This window comes from Macrobrachium nipponense, chromosome 1 (genome assembly GCF_015104395.2).
Source record: "Macrobrachium nipponense isolate FS-2020 chromosome 1, ASM1510439v2, whole genome shotgun sequence".
NCBI classification, from domain to species: Eukaryota; Metazoa; Arthropoda; class Malacostraca; order Decapoda; family Palaemonidae; genus Macrobrachium; species Macrobrachium nipponense.
The window spans coordinates 1,680,596-1,705,447 of NC_087200.1; the positions used below are offsets into that span (position 1 = coordinate 1,680,596).

At 37.1% G+C, this 24,852-nt stretch overlaps 1 long non-coding RNA gene across 1 annotated transcript; it reads right to left on the reverse strand.

Moving 5' to 3' along the window:
- Nucleotides 1-13,949: 13,949 nt before the first annotated feature.
- LOC135220077 (uncharacterized) lies at nt 13,950-20,829 on the reverse strand. Its single transcript, XR_010315560.1, has 3 exons — nt 20,697-20,829; nt 20,167-20,291; nt 13,950-14,689 (listed from the first exon to the last, which is right to left on the reverse strand). It is a non-coding gene; the product is annotated as an uncharacterized LOC135220077 (long non-coding RNA).
- Nucleotides 20,830-24,852: the final 4,023 nt, after the last annotated feature.

The window sequence follows — 24,852 nt, forward strand, 5'->3', positions numbered from 1 at the left end:
CGGAGAACCCAATTCGACTTCTATCAATAAAGAACATATCTGCAAGAGAATGTTGTTGATCAGGGAGATAGGAAAATGAGATTACACAAGGCGTGATCGAACCTCCAGCTTACTCGGGACCCATGTAATATTTTACACTCACGCCTAAGATGTAAGCGTTATACTCCTAACTTTAACGTAAATTGAAACGTGTTAAAATCTACGGTCAAATGGAGCCTTGTTTTTCCAGTGAAAAATAAAATAGATACGCTGTATTTTATTAGAAAAAAAAAATTCTATACTGTTTAACACGCACATTATTTTTCTTACATTTTCATTCTAATAAAAAATTCACAAATGTCCTATCCTAAAATTCCTGTATCTTTAACTCAACGCAAAACCCTTTTTTCTGGCATTTTTAGGTTCTTCCATAGACATGTCCTAACCACCCCGCCCCCCTAACAAGAACAAGAACAAGAACAACAACAGCAGCAAAGTAGTTTGTAGGCTTACTCCCCGAGTAAACGTAAAGTCAAGGAGAACAAGAAAAGAGAGAAAAGAGAATTGCCCAACCCTGACTCGATTTTTTTTTCTTTTTTGCATCTGCAATAATAGTTAGCTTATTCAGTTACAATCCCCCCAAAAAAAAAAATCCCCCCCCCCCCTGCCCCCAAGGTTTCAAGGTTAGCTACACACGATATATTTCGGGATGGAAAATGCACCACTCTTGGAATGCAATTTTTCAGTCTGCAGTTGTTTTTGTCGTGGTGTAATGTCTTCTTCTTTTAATTAATATTGTCATATCTTGTACTTTGATAGCGTGCTTCATTATTTGATCATACTTACACCAGTACATAAAAAAAAAATCCGGTAATTCTCAGTATGAATCCCAACAACATTATATACCAATGACATTACCATAACTATGAAATGGAAAACCGAAAACTACTGTAAACAAACAAAATATGAACCAAGGAAACAGAGTTTCCTGTACAGCGTATAACGCTGTATAAAACCACCAGCTATGACAGATTGACGCTAGTGTTTCAGTCGCGCACCAGATACTGTAGAGTGAGGAAGCGTGAGTCCCATACCTCCGGAAAGTGCTGCCAGATGCACGATCCATGGCTAACTTTAACCTTAAATAAGAAAATAGAAACGACTGAGGTTAGAGGGTTGCAATTTGGTATGTTTGATGATTGGAGGGTGGATGAGCTAAATGCCAATTTGCAGCCATCTAGCCTCAGTAGTGTTTTAGATCTGAGGAGGCAATTCTTGCATAGGAAAACCAGGGACTAGTTTTAATATCCCTGCATACTCTTGTAGGTATATTGAATTTTTATGTGCATACGAACATTCACAGATATACACTGAAGTGTCAAATTCTAATTCGGATAAGGTTGAATCTTTGTGAGCGACGACAAAAAGAAGAAAAAAGAATCCTCCAAGACAACGTGGACGATTATGTATCGTGACAAACATTGCCGAAGTCGTTCTTGAAAGTTTAATCATTCGGAAAAAGTTTTGCTGGATACCAGTTATCCAATCAAATCTCTCTCTCTCTTCCTCTCTCTCTCGTTCTCTCTTCTTCTCTTCTCTCTCTCTCTGAACAAATCCTTCAGAGGTGACATAACTCTGAGGCCTATAACAGCGAAGAGTATTAGTTTATAGTACGCAATCACACATTCATGTCATAAACCTATTCTCATAAAGAAACTCTCTCTCTCTCTCTCTCTCTCTCTCTCTCTCTCTCTCTCTCTCTCTCTCTCCGAGCACGTGAATCGAAATTAACCCTGACAGGTGCATTGCATTACCAATTGCACAAAATCTGGAAGGCATTCGCTGAAAATGTTATTGCCCAATAACCATAATTTCCTCCATAATGTTCCTTATTTTTCTCAGTTTTTGTTTTTCTTTTTTTTTTTTTTGTTAAGAAATACTAAAGGGAATGTAGCTTTATCGTTATGCTTTTATCTATGCTTTGGTGAAAGGATAATCTTTCCAAAACATCACTGTTACTATTTGTTTTTCTCTTCGCTTCGTTCCTGCCCTTCGTTCGTTCATCCTCCACTCTCCCGGTGTTTTCGATCACAGGTGAACAACCTGTTTTCGTCGTTTTGATTGAAGATTTAATATCCGTCGGCGTATGTTGACTTATTGGTTTATGTTTTTCTTCAAATTATACTGATTGAGTATATGAGTTTTCGCCCCTATCTCCATTCAGTTGAAAGCTCCCTTACTCTTTATGCTCGTAGAGAGGAGGTCACATGGATACATTCTAAATTTGCCAGTTTTTATTTTCTTTATTTCAAGTCTTTAGATTATGTTTCATTAATCATTTAACTACATTAATATCGCAAAACTTTGTAAGTTTTTTAGTTAAATAAAAATACCCGAACCTTGGTTACGTCGTTCATTCTAGGTGCAGTTCAACATTTGATATACAATCAAATCGCTTGTTCTTATTTATCCCCGAAAAAAGTTCGAAGAGAATAAGATATTACCGTTTTTGGGTTAAAGAAGGTTGCAAAAAGCCACCTGTTTAACTGCAGTGCATTCTCATACCCCACTCTCCCCCCCCCCTCCCCCAGCTAAGAAATGAAGCTCAGTGGATGGTTTATTTTTGGGTTTACCTTCAATTCATACAGTCTACCAGCATCAGGAGTAGCCAATGTGCCCTGTAGGTTAACGCATCTTAGCTTTTTAAGGTATTAAATATAAATGTTATTTCTGCTTTTTCCCTAGGCCGAATGTTTCAAAGCAAATCTTACATCATTGCAACAATCTGCCGTAGCAGGAACACAAACACACACACACACATATTACATACCTGTCTGCAGGAACATGAAATTCTATTTGTCAAACAATTTCAATTGACTTGAATATTTCACTAACTAGTAGAGCAACTCTTTGATTTTCCAAAACGTGGTATTCTTAAAAATAGGTATAATAAAGACAGAATAGATATTAGTATACTGTGGAATGATAGTAAACATGTCAGTAACACTGCATTTTGACTTTGTGGCAGCTCAACAGATTAATAATGGAAACACGAAAAGCGTATGACGCACCACAGCATATCTTGGCTAGTTAGCAAAACAGTTGTAGTTTGCGATAGTAATATTAATCTGAAAAGTAAGTAAACAGAATATATTCTGGCAATGGTCAGAATTGTGATTAATATCACTGTGGCAAAGAACAGTTCATTTCCATGATTTTGTCTCGATAAAGATCCTCGGATGCTAATCCAGAGTTAGTGATATTCGCAGAACAGTGAAAACGAAGCCACGACTAAATTTACGTCACTGTCTAAATAAAGCCTTGTGGGTATTGTGTTTATTTGAGAATATGTATAAATTAGGAAAGAAAAACTGTCAAAATCTTGGCCGTGGAAATAGTTTCTCTATTATTGATTCCCCCCTTTCATTCATTTTACTCTTCCTCCATTTATATTCTCTGTCTTCCATCTTACTGCCCACCCTCTGGTAACTGCGAGGTTTTCCTCCTGTTACACCTTCCAAACATTTTCACGGACAATTTCCGTTTTAGCGCTGAATGGCCTTACTTCCCCCAGTGCTTGGCATGTACGCCAGAAGTCTACATAAATCAATGAATCAATCCATTTTGAATTTTCCAAACGCCTGGAATTGTAACGATTCCTTCAGAATATCTGACACAATTTCCATTTGCCACAGGGTTGGCAATGATTAAATCAAACTGATTTAATCAAGCGATAAATCATATATTTTTTTTTTATTTAGAAAATCATTTTTTTTAATTTGAAAGCGAACAAATTGAAAAATATGGTTTGGAGGTTAGCAAAACCTTAAGCATAACTGTGCTGCATCTATTTATTTTGATATAAAAAAATTGCAGTTTCATACTTTAGGCCAGAAAGATAAATCAAGAGTAATTCTGTCATAAAATACATTGTGAAGAATAAAAAGAATTGAAAAAACATTAACAAATACATAAAACAAATTAATAAAATAAAAATCAAATAAATAAAAAGTCAAATAGATCACTGATTTCTTTATTTATTTATATATTTTTTTTTAAATCAAAACAATCACCAACCCTGATTTGCCATAACTGATGCTCTTTTCGTTGACCAAATAAATTACGTAAATTCCGAGAGAGTTTGAGGAGACAGACAGACAGACAAACAGTGAAGGCTGTCACCACTTCAGGAATTCATGAGTAAGATATTTCCTCTCCTTGCCGGAGAAGCGGATAAATGATATATATAAGATATATCTATTGCAGTCAGTTGCCTCCACGAACGTGTCTTGCGTAAATGTTTTTTTTCCTTTTGCAAAGGGAATTCTGCGAAATATTTATTGCCGTGAAACGAAAACATTCCCCTGAATTATCCGAATGTGCGTACGATATATTATATATATATATATATATATATATATATATATATATATATATATATATATAGATATAGATAGATAGATATATAGATATATATATATCTATATATATATATATATATATATATATATATATATATATCTATATATATATATAATATATATATTTGCATATGTGTGTGAACGTGTGTATTTATGAGTAATCAACCTTGTAAGCTGAACTATACGTGTCACACTTTTAGTTCCTCAGTGGACAAGTGTCTTGCGTACTCGCCTATCAATCTGGTAGCCAGAGTTTGTATCCCGCTGGTGCCAGTGAGGAACCAGAAGAACTTATTTCTGGTGATTAAAAAATTCATTTCTCGATATAATGTGGTTCGGATCCCACAATAAGCTGTAGGTCGAATTGGTTCCTAGCAACGTAAATAAAAATCTAATACTTGGGCCAGCCCTAGGAGAGCTGTTGCTCAGCTTAGTGGCCTGGTTAAAGTAAGATATACTTATAGAGCTTGGATAACTCAAGCAAGTACATATACACATTTCATTCAAAATTTTAACTGATAACTAATGAAATACTCACCAGTTATTTCATATGAAGGTTTAGTCAAACATCTCATATGGATTTCAAATTATGCAACTCATTTTTTATTTACAGCTCTGTAGACAATGCACATATTGCATTAAGTCATTTGCTTGTCAGTAATAGATGAAAATGAAAATAAAACCAACTAGGCGTGGTCCGACCTCCAGCCTACTCGTGGCTTGTGCAAGATTTTCTCCTCACTCTTAAGTTGTAAACGAAATATTCCTAACTTGTAACATAAATTAAAACTTGCTAAAATCTGTGGTCAAATACACTTGTTTCACCAAAGAAAATTAAAATAAATGCGTTATATTTCATCAGAAATAATTTTTCTGTAATGTTTAGCATGCACGTTATTTATTTCTATAATTTTCATCCTTATATATATATCATAGATATCCTATCCTAAAATTCCTGTATATTTAACTTGATGCGAAACATCTTTTTCAGACCTTTTTAGGTTCTGCCATAGACGTTTCCTAACCCCCAACAAGAACAAGAACACTGAAATACTAAAGCAATATTTTCGAACACACGGTACAAAGAATAACCGAAGCCATTACTTGAAGTACACCTCACTCTTTAGCATAAAAAAATTAGATTAATTAATAGCTTCTACGTCGTGACTGGCAGAGAGAATATCAAGTATTCAACAACAAAACACAAGAGCAAAAGCTTTGCAGTGACCTATCAAGGGTAGATAGTAATAACCTTAAAATAGGATGTTTTATCTATTTTTAATGTTTGGGCACCACAGGGTACATTCGAACCTGATTATAACAGTTCCCAAAGTTATTGAAAAATGTGCAACTTGTTTATATATGAGCCACGTCCCATGAAATTTTCAGCCACTGTGATGTCATATAACTTTGCCAGACGCACGATCATGGCCGACTTTAAACCTTAAATAAAATAAAAATTGGGGATAGAGAGCTGCAATTTGGTATACTTGATTGGAGGGAGATGATAAACATACCAATATGCAGCCCTCTTAGCTGCAGTAGTTTTTTTAAGATCTTGGGGGGCGGACAGAAAAATTTAGATCAGAAAGTGCTGCCGGACAGACTTAGATATGAAAAGTTGTATTTTACAGATTACTATAAGAAAACAAAAACTTGAAGCATTGGGTACTTGGAGGCGCAGTTAGTATTGAGGTATGTCAAGCCATGTCAGTTTCCGAGTAATTGCAAGAAATCCTGCACCAGTCATTTTATCCCAACTTTTTAAGAACGGAATGTTTGGTCAATGTCTTGTTAAAGAAAGGGTCACGTCAAAGATCGCTCAAGATATGACTGCAAAGAAAGTTTCGTGGAGGATAAGGCGAATCTGCTGAGGGAAATTGCGTGAGAAACTGGCTCAAGAAAATTATGGAAAAGGATGCGATATTTAAGGAAAATATTAAGCATAACCATGCACTTTTTCATTGAGGCGATTGCAGATCAGTGAAGTTTGAGGAGCATTTTAGCAGAGGACTAAATTTTGAAAGAATATTACCACCCATTTAAGTGGTTGAAATACTGCAGTTGCCAAGAATGCAGTTTGGAGTTATCCGTGTAGATTACGGGTATTTCTTACCAGCAAGCAATCCGCGGTGGCCTAGACTTATGGCAATTGAAGTTTTCTTATGTTATTTTAACCCACTGAACAAGAATTTAAAGTAATATTTATTCGGATGACTTAAATTAACTCCCAAGGGCCAGTACTAAACACGACGGTAATTCTTCAGAAGCAAGCCGCATCACCAGTTTCTAAAAGACAATTAACAATCCTTCATTTAATGTTTTTTCAGTGAATGTCCTTGTTTTCTTGAGGAAATGTTATTTTAACCCCCTTTTCCACCCAACAAGCTTGGGGGCCCCCAGTTAGGAATCGGGGGTTTTGGGTGGGGAAATTCCAAAAAGGAGTGCTTTGCAGCATTAATAATTGGGAGCACCTACAGATTCGCGGGCCCACTCGACCGCCGACCGGAATTGGCTAAACACCATAACCAATATGGTGGTGATGCCAAAACAAAAACAAACAAAGTAGGGAGCGACTACATATCCGCGACGACCGATTTGTGTGTGCTGTCAGTAAGGATGTGGCGGTACAGCGCTTTGCGCCTTATCCTCATATTTAAAGATTCTTGGCAAACGCGGCATGTACTGGCAAGAGGTAATGTTGTGCTGCGTGTGCTAGCCACAGGGGTTACAGTAAGGCTACTTACAGTGGCGGATCACACCTAAAGGCGTTCCTGTTGTAGTCGATCCGACAAATCGCTCCACAACACTCCCAGTTTTTTTGCTTTAGAATGACATTGTCTTTGAGCATATTCAATCAACTTCTTTACCACCACTAGACAAATAATGATAAAATTCACCGTAACCCACATTGCACTGCAAACAATCGGTAGGAAATAGGTCTGGCAAAATTAATGCCAGAAGGGCCAGCCACTGCCTCTGCCATAGTTACAGGAAGACAAAAGGCCGGTTTTTGCTTCATTATTCGAGTATTCAGTCAAACAAGGATAACAGTGGACACTGGACAGATAACTTTATTACTCCGCTGAAATGCTAGTGAAACTTAGTTTTCGACTAAAGTCGTTCGTAATTGGTTATGAAACCCATGCCGTCGTAACGATGTCATACATCTCGGCCGATAATGAGTAACGAGCTCATTAAAAGTAAACATTACCGTAGAGGAAACACCTCTCCCGACTTAGGAAAAATTCGAGGTAAAAACTTATCAAGCTCATTTAATTCCACCCCGTTCAATCTCTCATATAATGACTATACTTTTTATATTGCTTTTCACATGCTCTTTCCATGTAGGTGATTATTTATTTTAATATCCAGTGCTAAGTGCTTCTGAAGTATTACCTTTAGGATGGCCCCTGGGGGTTAATTACAGTCGTCCGAATAAATATTACTTAAAATTCTTGTTCAGTAGGTAAAACTGCATAGAAAAACCGCAACTGCCATAGTCTGGGCCGCCGTGGATAGGTACCCTAGATCTACCCTGTGGGGGATTTGTAGAACTTGGTAATTGGGATTTTCTTGTTATATATCCTTTTACTTTAGTGCAAAGAAAGTGTACCAATATGCTTTTAAGATAACCTTTTAAAATTTGACGTAGGATGCCTGCTAAATGGATATGGTTATGAACTTGAAAGGTTTGCTTGTAAGGTTTGGAAAAGGTAAAGTTTGTCTTAAGTTACTTTACAGATACAGTACTGATCTTTTTAAGTGGCCCAGATCCATTCTGGTTCTAGAACATGAATCATTAGTCGTTGTTTTACGGCAGTGTAACTTGTTTCAAAATGCCATAGTTTTAAGATATTAAACTAAGGCCATTTTGATGAAATTATGGAAAAGTGAATTGTGATATAGGAAGTCTTGAACGCCTGATTTGGACAGGTTTTAGCAAACAAGCGGGGGTCAAATCCTTGAAATCTGGTGTAAAATATTTGCACGAGTTGTTGGTATCTTGCAACAAATTGACTTAAATTATATAGAAATGTACGTTCTTTATAGAAATGACAGCACTGTGAATAAAACCGCACTATAATCAAATGTGGAAAGGTAATTGCAGTGGAAAGGTAATTGCAGTGGAAAGGTAATTGCAGTGGAAAGGTAATTGCAGTGAAGTCTCTTAAGGTAAAATTAAGTTTTATTTAGTTGTGAACTAGTTATTTTTTTTAATTTAATTTGGTAATTGTAGGCATTTCGTAGGCCAATGTATTACTTGGCATGTATTACATAATCCTTGAAAATAACAATTACGTACTGAACCTACCATATCAGAGCGCCTTAGTGGCGTGATCGGTATGGTCTTGGCCTTTCGATTCTCTGCCATTCCCCTGAGGGGTTAGAGGTGTATTTCTGGTGGTAGTTCACACTCGACGAGGCTCGAAAGTCACGTATAGCAGTTGGTCCCGTTACGGAATAACCACTGGTTCCATGCAACTTAAACACCATACAAACAACCATACAAACAAATACAAACAAACCTACCATATCAGTTTAAGTAGTTTATAGTGTAAGAATTTTAGTTTGAACAAAATTGTTGGAAGAAAAAGTACATGGGTAGGTGGCAGCTTTTTCCCTAGTTATGAAAATTCTTAAAATACTGAATGTTTGGTAAATGCTGGATTTTAATTTTAAATGACCCATTTGAGTGCCTTCAAGATTTTTAGCTTAGTTTTGGCAATCTATGAAAACCCATTTGCTTTGAGATAGTAATATTTTCGTGATTCTGTGTTCATCTCTAAGGCTTCTTTATTCATTACTTGATATTTTTCATAGCAGCAAATCATTCGCAACCCATTAGGGATTAAGACAAGTACTTAAGTTCATAGTTTGCAATGTTAAAAATTTTTCAGCTTTAAAATTTAAATTTTTCTTTTGCAGGGATTGCCATTACAACATCTTAAAGCTGAGGACTCAACCTTGAGTTAGCACCAGACTGACAAGTCACTTCCCGAGAAGCATCTTCCTGAATTTGAATAGATGAATTTATCGGAATTCGGACCTGATGGGCTAGTCATTCCGAGGCAAATCATCCTAAGAATTTGAATCTAGGAGTTTTTTAGAATGAGTATCCTCAAAGATTTTTGTCAATGCCGAAGCATTAAATATTCCAACCCATAACTGCTTATTCCTCATAGTACTCATGTTCTTGTAGTAGAAAACTTCAATGCTTTAATTACTGTTCATTTTCTTTTAAGTGTTTGATTGAAGGTTTCTTGCAAGCTAGCAATTCATGGCTTGAGGTTAAAACTTGTTACTGCAACTTAGTTTGATGAAAATCAAACTTAATCCGAAGTACTTCTCACCTATGTGGCTTGGTTCCTATCTAAGCATAGTTCTCTTGATTATAATACAGTAAATTAATCGGACAGCTTGTAACTATTTGACTTTTGTCTGAGATACAAATGGAGTACCACTGGAACTAAAACCACTGCACAGTACTTTAAAAGATACTAAGCAAACTAAAATTAATTTTTAATTGATTGTAGATTGTGATTATAATTTTACTGGGTGCATAGAAAATTATAAAAATATTTGAAATGTTTTAAATAAAATTAACTATTTTAATGAAAGATTTCAATACATCCTGCTAACATAGTTTGTAGTCCTACATCTCTTGAAATTTTGTGGGAGATTAACCCAGAATAGTATAGATACCTTAGCCACACTAGGGCTGAAAGCTGCAGGACAAATTTAATACAGACGGTTCTGGTGGTGATGAATGTAGTCTTTCATGAAGGAACTCAAGAAATTGGGGTATACGCCATATTTCTCTTCAGGCAGGTCATCCAGGCTTTGTTGTAGCCAGAATACCTATTAATCACTCGAGGAATTGCCCTAAAATTTAGCCCTAAACTTATGTGGAATCTTGGTTTTGTGAATTGACGATGCAATTGCCAGTGTAGATTTTTTTTTTTTATTTAATGCTGGTTCTGACATATGGATACAGTATTTGGTATACTTATCTATTCAATAACTGTACCAAGTTGTTCTTGCTTATTTTGTAGACATCAAGGCTGTAACTTTGTCACTGAATAGATTTCCATGTTACTGGCTCTGATATTTGCTTTCAGATTCTTACCCATATCTGATGTTAAAGGGCATTGTTCATTGTATGGTAATCACCTACACTTAAGCCTTTTCAGACAAGTATCTAAGGCCTGAGGGAACCACCTGGTTTCTAACTATTGGTAACAGTACCAATGTGTGTTGTCAAGTACCGATACTCGGTGGCAAGAAACAATCTGTTCTCTGGAATTGTAATATGAAAGGTTCTTGTTCTTATCTGAATTCTTGAGCAATAAAGCTATTTGTGATTTTTGAAATTCGTGAGGATTGATAGATTAATTACACTGTATTGTAAGTGGGAAGAGGTGGTGGCTATGATAGTTATGTTGCTTTGTGGGGGGTTGGGGGAGAGTTCTATAAGTCATGTTAGCCAGTTAACCAATTTAACTGGCTAGCCTATACAAAAAGCTGCTTTAAAGTTTTGTTGTATTTGTCAAGCTTGCTCTTAGGATTTTACTTTTAATAGATTTGCAATTAAACTCTACTAATTTTAAGGTGAAATTTTTCATATTTCTGGGGAGACTGACTGACTACTACTCAAAAATTAGGGAGCTGTCTCTTTAAATTAGACCGAATTTCCTTATAAATACACTGGTGTTCCTTGCATTCCTCTCTGCCGCAGGCGCTTGCGGCTTGATTTGGGTTGGAGCATGATCAATCCAAGCTACAGGAGAATTTCACCTGGATGTTTAAATGAGACCTCAGGAAGTCTGTGCACTGTTGATAGGTAAGTTTGTCACACTGGCTGCTTCAGATGTGATTTTCAACGGTATTTTTCATCAAACTCTAAAAATAGGCGAATTGCTATCATGAGATATGATTAATCTCGCCAATCTTTGGAGGGCTGTAAGATACATTGCAATTTTAGATGCTGGATCAATTCAGAATTCAGATATGGTTTGAAATGGGAAGTTGGAGGAAGCCTTTGCATGACGATACTCAGTGCTTTGTTCTGGTGTCATACGTAGAAATCGACCTAATATAAAGAAGGATCAGCTACCACTATGCAGAGTAGTTAGGTGAATGTGGCATTAGGCAGTTCGTAACTGGAGACCAGTTTTCTGTGTAGTTACTTTAGCAACTAAAATTAATGGCCGATTATGGAATTGGAAGCTATTGAAGAGTTAGTCCCTTAAATGCTTTACTTCATTGGACCATAAAATATTTTGCTCTTGTATAGCTCGCTTCCAATAGTTAAGTGGTTTGTGATTCTCTTATTGGTAGTTACACTTGTGTATTTAATGTAATTTAAGAAGTATACCTTTGATTATTCATAGTAGACTTGGACATTTCAATACGTTGCTTTGGCCATATTTTGATACCTAAAGGCCTGTCCACACTAGCGGGCCTGATCGGCGTGCTCTGGGGTTGACGGGCAAATTCTGGCAAGCTTACCCATGAATGTTGTCGGCGAAGGAGAGGTGGGCTCGCGCGATGATGCCAGTAGTGTGTTCAGTGTGGTACGGTAAATATGGTGCCTCCGCAAATAAGATAATGTAGCGTGATAATTGCATTGTGTGTGATAAAAAGAATATGGTGCAAAGAATGGCTCGGTTAAAGAAATTTATATGGTTAGCATAAGTCTGCCAGGGTCGAAGCTCAAGCCATCAGGCACCGCCACGGTGATTTTGCTAAGAGACCCATCGGGCAATTTGACGGTTTGCCCATAAAGTGTGCCCGTTAGAGGGGAGGTCCGCCGATCAGGCCCGGTCGTGTGGACAGGCCTTTAAGCTTGAGTGAAGGCTGCATACCATTTTATTGGTCAGCAGTTTTGCCCACTTTGATGCCCTTAACCTAAATGAAGGCTTTAATTCCTGATTATGAGGTTACATACTTTTAAGTTAAATTGTCATTTCAGTTTTTAACTTGCTCACAAAGTTCCTTCTTGCTAGTTTCACTTTTCAGCAATCTGTTAAATTTTTTCGTCAAAACTGATGTTGAGTTTGGAATGGTTTTAAAGGATTTAGTACCATTGGTACCCTGTAATTTATTTTATTTGCACGCCTTATGACTTTTTTCCAATGATATTAACTTGGCAGTTGTTACACACTAACCAAGATATCTGATAAGTATTCACAGTCTACTTCAGTATAGGGATTTCCTTTCCTATTCCTGTATCTAATTTCATATTTTTTTACAGATTTTTCTCTGTCTTATGGGAGCAGACTATACGCAAAGCCACGCCAACTTGAACAATCAAGTCAGTCATGTGACCTTTCTTTCACCAGTTAGCTGCTACAAAAAAAAAGGTGGGTTTAATACGTTAATTTACAAGTTTTGTAGGTAGAGTTGTAGGTTATTTGCCAGTTAAGCAAAATTTGCAACTCTTAGAATAGTCAGGTTTAGTAATTTACATAACTTTAATAGAAATTTTAATCCCCAAATTAGTTTCACTGGTTTTTTAAGCCACTGCTAATTTGCATTTCTTTAAGCCATTGATAAGATGCTTGAGTTATTGGAATAAAATTATTTTGCCTGAAAACCTTTAATTTTAAATGTAAAGAAACAGTATAAGGAAGAACATTTTATGGAGTAAAATTATTTTGCTTGAAAGCCTTTAATTTTAAATGTATAGATAGTTTATAGAATTTTAAAGCTTGTAAATTACAATGCCCATATGTCACACTATATAAATTTCGGATCAAGCTCAATTATACTTATGTTTTTGGAATTTAGGCATATTTTTGTTACAGAAGTTCTTCAGTGCATCAAAAAATTTTACGCACATTTTAATACTCAAAGATTCAATCAATATAGCTATTTCTTCATGTTTGGAACTTCCAGAGGATTTAAATATGCGTATCATTTACAAGTTTGAATTTTCTTGTTATATTACAGAGGAACAAGACGAGACAAATTTCAGAGGCAGATTCCATAGCAAGCAAAAGTTTATAAATTCTTTCTTGGGGATAAATGCAACTTTGTTGTACCGTTCCTGAAGATGATTGCAAAATGCAGCAGATTCATCTTGGATACATTGCAGCTTCATGATCTAGCAGAAATTTCTTTAGTTGCTGAAATTCTTGTTAGTTACATTAAGTCGCATGCGGAGATTCGTGGTAGTTACATAGTCGCATGCGGCGATTCATGTTACCTACATTAAATATGCAATGGCCCTGCAGATGCAGCAGAGATTCATCTTGGGCTTATATAATGCAAGCTCTGTTAAGTAATGCTCTTGAAAATGAAGCGGAAATCATTCGTCCTGTAAACACCCTAGGATAAATAGAAGATTCCTGGGTTACAATAGAAGATAAGTCATACTCTAAGCAAAGTCATTCATTCATTTTGTAATCATCCTGGGTTAAATTAAAGTTCTGGGTTAAATTAAAGTTCTAAGTCACCGTGTATATATGGAACATTCCCAGAGATTGCAGCCAGGAAATACCAGATCATACGTATAAACAACAGGTACACTAATTAAGTAAGCAGTGAAACGGAAGAAAAGTATACTTGGTTTCTCGAGGAATGGCAGCAATTATAGAATTTCATCCCCTTCGAAATCTAGATTTTTCTACAGAAACTAAATATTCTTCAACTATTCTGCTCATGTTTAGTAGTAGCTTACGTATTTAATCCCTGTCCAGTGCGGGAAATATTTGTGCATTTCTTCTTCGACTCTTCTCTTCTGGCACAGCACCATTTATATAACTATCTCCATCAAGAACTACTAGTTATCTCTTCTTGAACTTCCCTAATACAGGAACACCATCTTATGTAGACTTGTCCTCTTCTTTGACTTCTCTAATACAGAATCACCATCTTATATTGCCTTGTCCTCTTCACAAACTAATTATATTTCTTGGACTCTCTTCATGAAAAGCAGCATTTTGTAGATTTCAGTCCCCTCCGCAAACTAGTAGTTTCTTCATCAACTAGTCTCTTCTACAGGAACAGCAACTTATGTAGACTTGTCCCCTTCAGAAGTTAGTTTTGTTTCTTCACCTATTCTCTTTCTTCCGTAATATCTCCCCTGTACACTTTTCTCCCAGTCAGATATAGCTTGTGTTCATAAAGTTCTCTCACTTTCAAAAACAGCTTATTTTCCTTGCTTAGTATATTTCTCTCTCAAGGTTCAATGGTGCTCATTTTAAACTTCTCTCCCCTTTAGAAACACCTAACGTTGCCTGTTTCTTCTTGTATCCCGGTTGTCGACATCCCACCTCTAGTAACTGCAAAAAAACAAATTGGATTGTCAGAATATTCGAAATAAAACTTCCTGTAAACTTATATGGTTTTTAATGCCTTTACATTTCGGTTGTAAACTTCGGGTAGAACTAAAAAGTTCGATATTGACATATCAACAATTCTTGCCACAAAATTGTGAAATGAGCATAAGATTGAAAACGTTACAAGAAAATTTTATACAAATTGTTGCAATAAAGTTTACCTGGGGCTGCATGTTTCCAAAAATATCCCATAAGAAAATTTTGTGAATATCATATAAAATGGGGCAAATAGAGCAGTTGCCAGCTCATGACAGACCCTCGAGATCTGTTTAGTTATCGAATACCTTACATCTTGCAAGACAGACAAAATTGCATTGCAGTTTAATTTTAATATAAATTTCTGACATTCAGGTAATAATGGTTGGAAATACAAAAGAAGGTAATAATGGTTGGAAATACAAAAGAATGAATCCAGGGAATTGGCAGAAAAACCAAATTCCACACAGTAGGGAGATATTAAAAAGTTCAATAAATGTTGTTCTTTGGGATTATCACAAACATTAAGATTTGAAATTATTCTTAAGTCTGGAAGTAATGATTGGAAATACACAAAAACAAAAGGGGAAATAAGTAAACTTAATTACTGGCAGAAAAACCAGAATCCATAGTTGGAAGCTATCCAAAGAGTTTTTAGACTATTTTTATCATTGAAAATTACTAAAACTCGGGAAATAATTGGTGGAAATACTCAAGAATAAATAAATGGAAACCAAACTCCACAGAACAGAGGTACCGTAAAAGATAAGACAATATTTGTTTCAGTGGTAATGTCTGACACTCGGGAAACAATGACAATGAAAAAAAATGGGGAAAAAAAAAAAAAAAACAAATAAGGAGAATATACAAGTACTGGCAAAAGATCAGAATCCACTCTAGAGGTGTTCCAGTGGTAATTCCTGGCACATTCAGGAAATAATGGCTGGAAATACAAAAGAACAAACAAAGGAAAATTAGTATACAAGTACACATTACTGGTAAAAAATACAGAAGAACGAATAGGAAAAAAAGTATACGAGTGCTGGCAGAAAGACCAAAACCCACAGCAGCGAGCCAATGAAAAGTGAAATGCAAGATTTGCTCTAATGGTAATTTCTGACAATTCCACACAAGGGAGTTTTATATAAAAGAATGTGCTTCAAATGGTACAAACACAGCATGAGTTGTTTTATAGAAAAAAAAACGCGTTTAAGAAAGTACAAACATGGTCAAGGAATAGCAGACTAATTTCTCAGATGAACAATGTTATAAAACCAACATGATTTAATTAAGCTTTGCAAGAGCATATTCAGAATTATGCGAGTTAAAGACCAACTCCCAATTCTGACCAATAATGGAAACAAAACATCCAGGTAGCAAATTGAATGGTCACTGAACGTTTAGGAAATCAAGCAAAGATCCTGGCTGCAATCTTTAAAACAACTGAACATCGTTATGGAAGAAGGCTGACTCATATAACCTTAACTTGGCATGAACTGGAATGTGAAAGACCTGGCACATAAGCCCTTAACTTGACAATGATGCATTGCCGAGTTTAATCATTATACGGTATGAACAAATTAGGCTATGCTTACTTGACCAGATTGTTAAATTCCAATAAGCCACAAAAATGTCATAACCTTAATGTTTTTGGACCACATTCTAGCACTGTAACAAAGCATGTTAAGAGGCACACCACCCTCAGTACTTTCTAACAACCCTCCATCTTCCATGATTCATACAAGGAAGGTTGGGCGGCCAGTGCTCAAACCAAAAAGCAGTCATTCATTGTTAAACTGGAGCCAATTTTCTGCACCAAGTCTATGAACACCACACATTCAGTACAAATTCCTCATGCAATGAAGGTTAAAAACTTAAACCCAAGAGGTAGACAATTCTGGCAAACTTATTAATTCGGCCACATACAGCAGATGTAAGCATGTAAACCACAGTGCTAAAATACAACAAAGAAATATGAAAATAAAAAGGAAATTGAATTCTCAGAATCAGAAACTTAGTTTAGTTAGGTACAGGTTCAGAGCACTTACATCTGGTACTGGCCTCCAGCCTCCTGTGACCTTGGGTACCACAAACAGCCTGTTGTAAAAACCCAGAGTTGTTCTCGACTAACTCTTATCACGCTCTTTCTAAGAGATCTGTGACTTCTTTGGAGAGGGCCAAATACTTCCTTGATCCTACTGAGTAGGCTGTTAATGAAATAGGAGTGCTGGATAAATGAGGCTATTCCCCGAAGGAGATGAAATACCCTTATTTTAACACTTTTTATCACCCTTTTGTTCCCAATTTTTCCAAAACGACTGTGGTCTTGTCACCACTGGTGCATGAAGAATAGGACCCTCAATTGTGAGCTGCAGGCTTAGACGGTTTCTCTGTTTCTTGCCTCGCAAGCTGGAAGTTGTAACAGAGAGGATGATTTGGGTGGTATCCTGCATTGAATTTTTGTGTAAATGCAAAGCTTTCTCCTCTACTGTCTTCTGTGGAAAAAGATGCATATCATCCAAAGGCGAGAAGAGAAACGCAGACTTATGAGAAGAGGTAACTCCTTTGGATGTGAAGAATAAACGTAGCTCTCTCTTTTTGAGGACACCCATCATATACGGCAATGCTATTTCCATTAAACCATCTCACTGCTTTGTCAGTGCATGGGAGCACACTATGCCAGTCCAATGAAATATCTTCTGAGATATCTTTGTCCTGAATCTTCTTTACTAATGCCCCAATGGACCAGTTCAAAATACTAAGAACCTCTAATACTTAAGAGGTTTTTAAGTAAACAGTCCATTTCCAGCACTGAAACCATTGTTTTTGCCAAAGAAAAAGCTGATCTACATGCCAGGTCAATAAGTTCTGAGAAGTACCCCAGGGAGGAGGCAGCCACTCCTAAGTATGAAGCTTCTTCAGTAGCATATGAGCAATATCTTCTCGCAGCCAAACAGGAAGGTGGAATAATGAAACACAACTCGCCTTATTATCTCTTTTCAGAAAGCCAGGCCTCCATATGAGGGTTGATCACTCATCATGAATGAGGAGGCAGGAGACAAAGGTGCTGTAGGGGGGTGAAGAAATCAGGAAAGTTCACAAGAATATACTTGAGCAAGGCTGCATAAGTGGTAGGTGTCAATTCTTGGTCCAAGTCTTCTTCATCTAAAGAGATCAAGGAGGGCGAGAGATCATCGAGTGGTACCGATAATGAATCAGCAGTCTACTTCTGAAGGAGACCCAGGACACTGTCCAACTGCTTCTGAAGTGGAACTAAAGAAGGGTCTACATCGATATGCAACGTTGGAACAGTAGCAGTCACACTAGTAGCTGAAAACACAAGGTACTTGGATGAAGTGGACAAAGCAGCAGAGCCTGGCACGGCGCAAACTGGAGGCTTGCCCGAAAGCGTACACTTTGGCACCAAAGAACTCTCAGGCACCAAATTGTGAGCAGGTACTTAAGGGCTCTTTTCTACAGACTGGCGCTATGAGAAATAAGAAGACTTTTGCTATTTGGCACTTGGTTGCCAATGAGCTACAAGAGTACACATGGAAATCTGAAGATTGCCTGGGTGCTGCTTTCAGGCTCTCTGTCTGCGAATATCATTCTGGGAGCCCCACTTACTGCATGAAGGTTGGGGCTAAGTGAAGGTTCACTAAACCTTTTGCTGGGTAGCAGAGGGGAACTATCTTTGAACGACAATTGTCTTTTCAGTGGACAAGACTCATCTGAAAATTTCCACTGGTGCCCTTGATTGGGGCTAGAATCATTAGAACTAGATGATAAAGTATGTCTCACTAAGATGCCTTTCCAACAACCGTCTTTTGTTGGCACCTTGGACGCTCCAGGTGTGACTATGGGGCGACTGCCCATGAGCAGACCAACCTCCTTTGGTCCTCCAGCATGCCTCCTCCCAGGGCTGAGGAGGTATGGCAGTGACCTTCACCTGGGGCCACTGTGGAAGCTAGAGTATCAAACTTCTGGCAAACTTATCTTTGAGGCTGGTGTAGCAATCTGGTTCGGGAGTGTGAACCAGGGATAGGAGACTGTGATTTTGGAGGAGGACTGGGAATAGGAGGTATTGGTTTAGCACAGGGAGAGACAAAAGAAATGTCAGAAGCACCTGATTTCTTAGTCACATCTTGCGTAACTAAAGATTTAGTCCCAGCTCTAGAAGCCGCTTTTTTTTTCTTTATGATCTCTCTCTAACTTGTCAATATGTGAAGCTAAAGTCTTCCACTGTTTTTCTTCCTATACACTGCACTCCTCACAAATCAAATTCCTAGTGCAAACTTGACCCCTACATGTTGTGCATAACATATGTGGGTCATAGCCAGCCTTAGTGAACCTTGTGCAATACCTAATACTTGATGCACTAGAATCAAATATGTCTACTAGCCACTAACGAGTCAAGAAAGGACAAAGTTGGTAAGTCTCATGAATTATTGAAGTCAAAATCGTGGAGGTCATAATCAAAATCCCTCCTAAAAAACAAAAGCCAAAGGCTACCGAGGCACAGAATACTTTACGAAGTTTGGAAGAACTCGGCCGAAAACCATAAGGAAGCTGCGTTTCCAACACCTTGTTGGTCTGAAGCCAGCAGAAACAGAATTGAGCTCTTGGCTGAGTTGTTCCTCTCTCCCCTACCCCAAAAATGGGTGGGGCCAATCACCTACATGAACATAAGACAATCACTTTGCTTTTCAAAATTTAAGATGTCGTCGAGTAGAAGCTCTAAGCTAAGTAATTACTGGGTAAGTTACTTATATAAAATATTCTATTTCATGTAAAACTATAAACATAACTAATGAAATTTCATAAATAATGTTGCATGCAATCCTATGCAATTGACTATGCAAGTGGCCTAAGAAAATGGTCACATCTGTATTAATCCTAAGCTAGGGTGCTGGCCCCAGGTGGCAGGCTCTTGCCTAAACTCTTCAGATGCATGTAAAACCATGAAAATAACTAATGAAATTGCATAAATAGATACTTTATTCAATTCTATGTAATTGTATAAGCAAGTGGTCTAAGAAAATGGCCGCATTTAAATTAACCCCAAAGCTAGGGTGTTGGCCTAAGGTCCTAGGCTCTTTCATAAACTAGTCTATTTCGTGTAAAAGCATGAAAATCAGTAAATATCTTCACATTTCAGATTATCTAAGCTATGGTGCCTTCAAATACAGATACTGCAAGCAATTCTATGTAAAATGGATGTGAAAATTGCATTTAATACGACCCCTTCATGCATTGCTAACCTAGGGTGGTATGCTAAGGTTCATAACAGCCTACCCAAATATGAGACACATATATGGCCAAAAGACGCACTGGAGTCACGCCTAAACCTGAACACTAAATCGATGGCAATGGCACATTTTAAATGCCATCACATTTAACTTTATCTAAAATTTTATACCTTCAAATATAGATACTTTTCTTACCTTTATTTTAGAAGTTTAACAAGTTTCCCAGATGCTGCTGGTTACAAAATTTCAATGTATATAGTAAGATTAGTACCCACAGAGTTTTGTAGAAGAGTGCAGTCTGAAGGCCTGTTGAAGGTTTTCTGGAAAATAAATGGATCACTGATATATTAAGGCTTACAAATGATTTAAATTTTTGCATTTAAATTCCAGATATTTTACAAAAGATAAATATAAGTAACTGAATATCAAAATCACATTGAACATGGCAACCTTCATATTTACCTAACCTCGGGTGGTAACCTAAGAATTCCAAAAGTAAACCTTATTATGACCGCAAATATGGATGTTGCATGCGACCATATGTAATGGAATAAGTAAATAACCTAAAAAAAAAGTAGTCTTCGTACTAACCTTTAAGTTAAGGTGTTGGCTTAAGGTCTTAGGTTCTTACCTGAACTTTTCCATTTAAAAGTAAAATCATGAATAATGAAAATAACTACCGAAAATCAAATACAGGAGCAGCGCGCATAGATACTTTATCTTACCCTTATTTTAGGAGTTCTCCGAAATTATCGTGACGCTGATGTTATAAATTTTAGTAGATAAGATTACAGGGTTTGGTGGAGGATTGCGGCCTGACTCTGCGAGACTGCAGTTCTGTTGTGGGCGTTCCAGACTTCCAGTCTTTGTTGCCACGTCACTAAAACCGTTTTCTCCTACATTTTCCCATACATTCCCCTACGCACCAAATGTAATAATAGGACAAGTGAAAATGAAGTATTCAATTTTAGTTTAAATTTACAGTGAAAGTAACCACACTAAATCTCAGGTAAAAAAAATTAACTCCGGTAAAGAAAATGTATTTAAAAATGTAATGCATTTATAGGAAAAGGAAATGAATAGTAAATTATCTCACTACGAAAAAAATTGATTCACTTCTAAGAGGAAAATTTAGATTCAAGAACAATTATACACATATATTGAATTTACAATGCATGTAAACAGGTTATAGATTGTTTTACTGCAAAACAGTAATGCTTTTAATCAATGAGAAAGGACACAGGGACGGTACTCTAGTAATCTATGAAAATACGTGACTAAAATTTTTTTTAATAGACATAGATTATTACAAAAAAGTATTGATGTAACATTATGAGAAAAATTCTTCAATTAATGAAAATTTAATTAATCTCCCTGTCTGCATATTTTTCAAAGAACCTTGACATTGCAGGACAATTAAACGAAAGTTAATCTAACTACTATTGCAGCAGTATTTAATTCTGCTTTGATCCAGCAGTCATCCTTTACTTCAATAAACAGTCACTTTAACAGATTTGCAGTCACTTCTTTTGCAGAACGCATATGGGAGTCCGATTTCGTTTGACCGATGGGTTCCGATTATCCAGAAAACAAATTCTTTAGCACATATTCTGCAATGAAACCTTTCCTAAATTTCAGCTCCCCTCTTCCCAGTCCTTCTTATATCCTTGGGCACCGTGACCTTTATCAGTTACTATAGCCGTAATTACAAAATATCCCAATACAACGACTATGTGATTAATACTAAAGCTTCTCTCACAGTCCTCATCGGAAACTGGCTAGACTGAAGCTAAGCTAAGATTCAAAATCCCAAGTCTGAACCTGAAACACGATGTTTAAAATGAGGAAATACTGGGTTTTTAATATTATCAATACTATGCAGGGCTGTTTAATATTCAGCCCCGATACGATTTGTTAATAATATTTAATTTTGTTTTTATCTAGAATATTGAAGTAAAAACATACTATAAGCGAAATAAGTGAAATTCCCCTATATCCGTCTAAACAAAAGTCATATCCCCCTCAGGTTTCCCCTACCCCTACGGACACTAGATTTCTTCTACAGAAGGGAATCCCCTACGCGTGGCAACACTGGTTCTAGTAATACTTACAAATATCTATTTAGCAAAACCGAATCCTTATATCATCCCCTTTATAACACTCCATGACATTAATCAATAATTTTATAACTAATAAGAAATATTTACTTTATAATTGACGCCTAATATCGTTAAACGAGGAAAGAAATTTATTGTATAAATCTGTTTTCTCAAGGCTTTAATGTTCCAATTGATAATTATGAGTCCCGAAAACGGTCAGGCGAAAATTGACAATTAACCCACAAAGCCCTTAAAGGAAAACCTGACGTAATTGGCGAAAAAGAAAATTTATTCAATATGTCTGTTTGATGTCTGACACGGGGGTGGTAGGGGGCTGGGGAAGCGGTTTAATTTTGACCTTCCAGGGATCACAAAGGGGCCGAGTGCCAAATTTTGTCAGGGTCTGTTGAGCGGTTCGGCTTTCTATAGCAAAGAAATATACAAACATTCAGTTATATATATATATATATATATATATATATATATATTATATATATATATATATATATGTGTGTGTGTGTGTGTGTGTGTGTGTGTGTGTGTGTGTGTGTGTGTGTACAGATAGATATATAGATAGATAAATAGAGAACTTAGAAGAACTCAGAAAAAAATTGTCCTGCTTTCTTTTTGAATTGTTTTGTTGTGTAAGGTAGGGCTACTATCATTGAAAATACTTTTCTTTCCTGTGATTCTATCTTGATTTCACTACTTTAAATAAACATGATATATACATGTAGTATACATATATCCGGGTACTTATCTGATTGAAATGGTGAGAGAGAGAGAGAGAGAGAGAGAGAGAGAGAGAGAGAGAGAGAAGAGAGAGAGAGAGACTTGCAGTGGCATATAGTATCAGGTTTATTTCTAGTATGACTTATTATTTAAAGCCATTCATAAGGGAATTATTTATAAATGAGAGAGAGAGAGAGAGAGAGAGAGAGAGAGAGAGAGAGAGAGAGAGAGAGAGAGATTTTGTTTTGTTTTAATCAATTTATTGCGCCCACTGGCGTCAGACATTTGAGTACATGGTAATACAGTAATATTGTTTACATCTACATTGTAATTAAGTTATGCCTAAGAAAAAAAAAATAGTAAAAAAATAAAGTTATATACAGACATTTAAGTACATATCAAAACAGTATTGTTTTCATCTACAGCACTAATGAGGGTTACACAAAGGAATACAAAATAAAGTATAGACAGATATTTAGTACATATTAAAATAATATTGCTCATTTCTATATATTAAAGGTTATACAAATGAATTCATATGGAATACAAATTAAATTTAGTTTGATTTCGTAGGTAGGTTGTACCTATCTTTAATCAGTATTACATAACAGCTGATTATTCAGTATCCACCAAAGTGAGGATGACGCATGAGGATCTCATCGAGTAAATTATTATCTGTCAATAATTTTTTACATATATCAACTACTGTGAGTCTTTGGGGTAATATGTCACTAACAAGTGGACATTCCAGGCAATAGTGTTCCAGGGTGTTGGCGTTGGGTGCGTCACATAACCTACAGGAGGAGAAGTGAGGAACTCCATCTTGCTCAGCCACCTGCCAACTGGTTCGCCAACCCAGCCGAAGACGCGCACAAACAACGTTATTTTGACGAACCATGAGTCCTCTGCGGCGATACTTGTGTTGGTGAGGAAAGAAGTGATCATAATGCTGTATTGATACAGTTGTGGCTCTCTCGGCATTACTACGATGATGAGTAGGTGATGCGAGCAGCTTGGCGCACCATTTTTCTGCAGCACAGGAGAGATGGACTGGGAGCATCAGCATCTGGAGGATCCAGCTGACAGGCAGCCTTTGCGAGATGGTCAACGGTGTTGTTAGCCAGAAGACCCACGTGAGAGGGAATCCATAGGAAGTGCACTACCAGTGAGCTCATGTTGGCCATGTCTAGTTGCCTATGTATTTGTGTAACCAGGGGCTGGTATGCTGGCTTATGTGATGAAAGGGCTTGGAGTGCTGGTTGCGAGTCGCAGATGATCAAGCTGTTGTTTCTGGTCCGTGTGATTAAAATAACTGCATCTAGAAGTCCATGTAGTTCACAATACGTGGAGCTTGATGACTCTGGGAGGCGACGGCCTGTCCAGCCCCCTGGCGGGGGTTCCAAAGTGGGGGAGAAAACAGCACATCCAGCACTGCCATCCTGCTGTAGGGAGCCGTCTGTGTAGAGGTGATGGGCTACACTGAGGGATGAGGATAGTCTGTCGATGGTCTCCAATGCACGTTGTTGTTGAAGTTGAGGCAAGTCAGTCTTAGAGACTGGAGTGTAAGAGATTGCTGGCACAGGAGTCTGCCAGGGTGCAAGGCCATGATCCACGTTCTCTGCCACGATGTTGATGTCAAGCCCCCGAATGCTTGAACAGACAGTACTAACTAGTGTACGTCCCCCCTGGCGTAGTTGTGGACGAGGTGCATCTAGATCCAGAGAAGTTCTGATGATGTTTGAATAGTGAGGAGACAGGTGAGGGTAATACAGGCATTTGATACTGAAGTAGGTGACATTGGAGTATATTCGCTCAACGAGTGGAGGGAGACGGAGTTTCGTGTTGCATGTTTTACAATTCTAGTGGATGCTGGACAACCTAGAATGAATCTCATTGCTTGGTTCTGGAATTTTTCAAGCGGCTGTAGAGTTGATTCTGGATGAGTTGACATAGTGCACAGGGGAGAGATAATCTATCACTGAGCGGATGAAAGCAATATATATTTTGTTTCTGGCAACTGGGATAGATACTCCTGCAGAATAATTAGTAA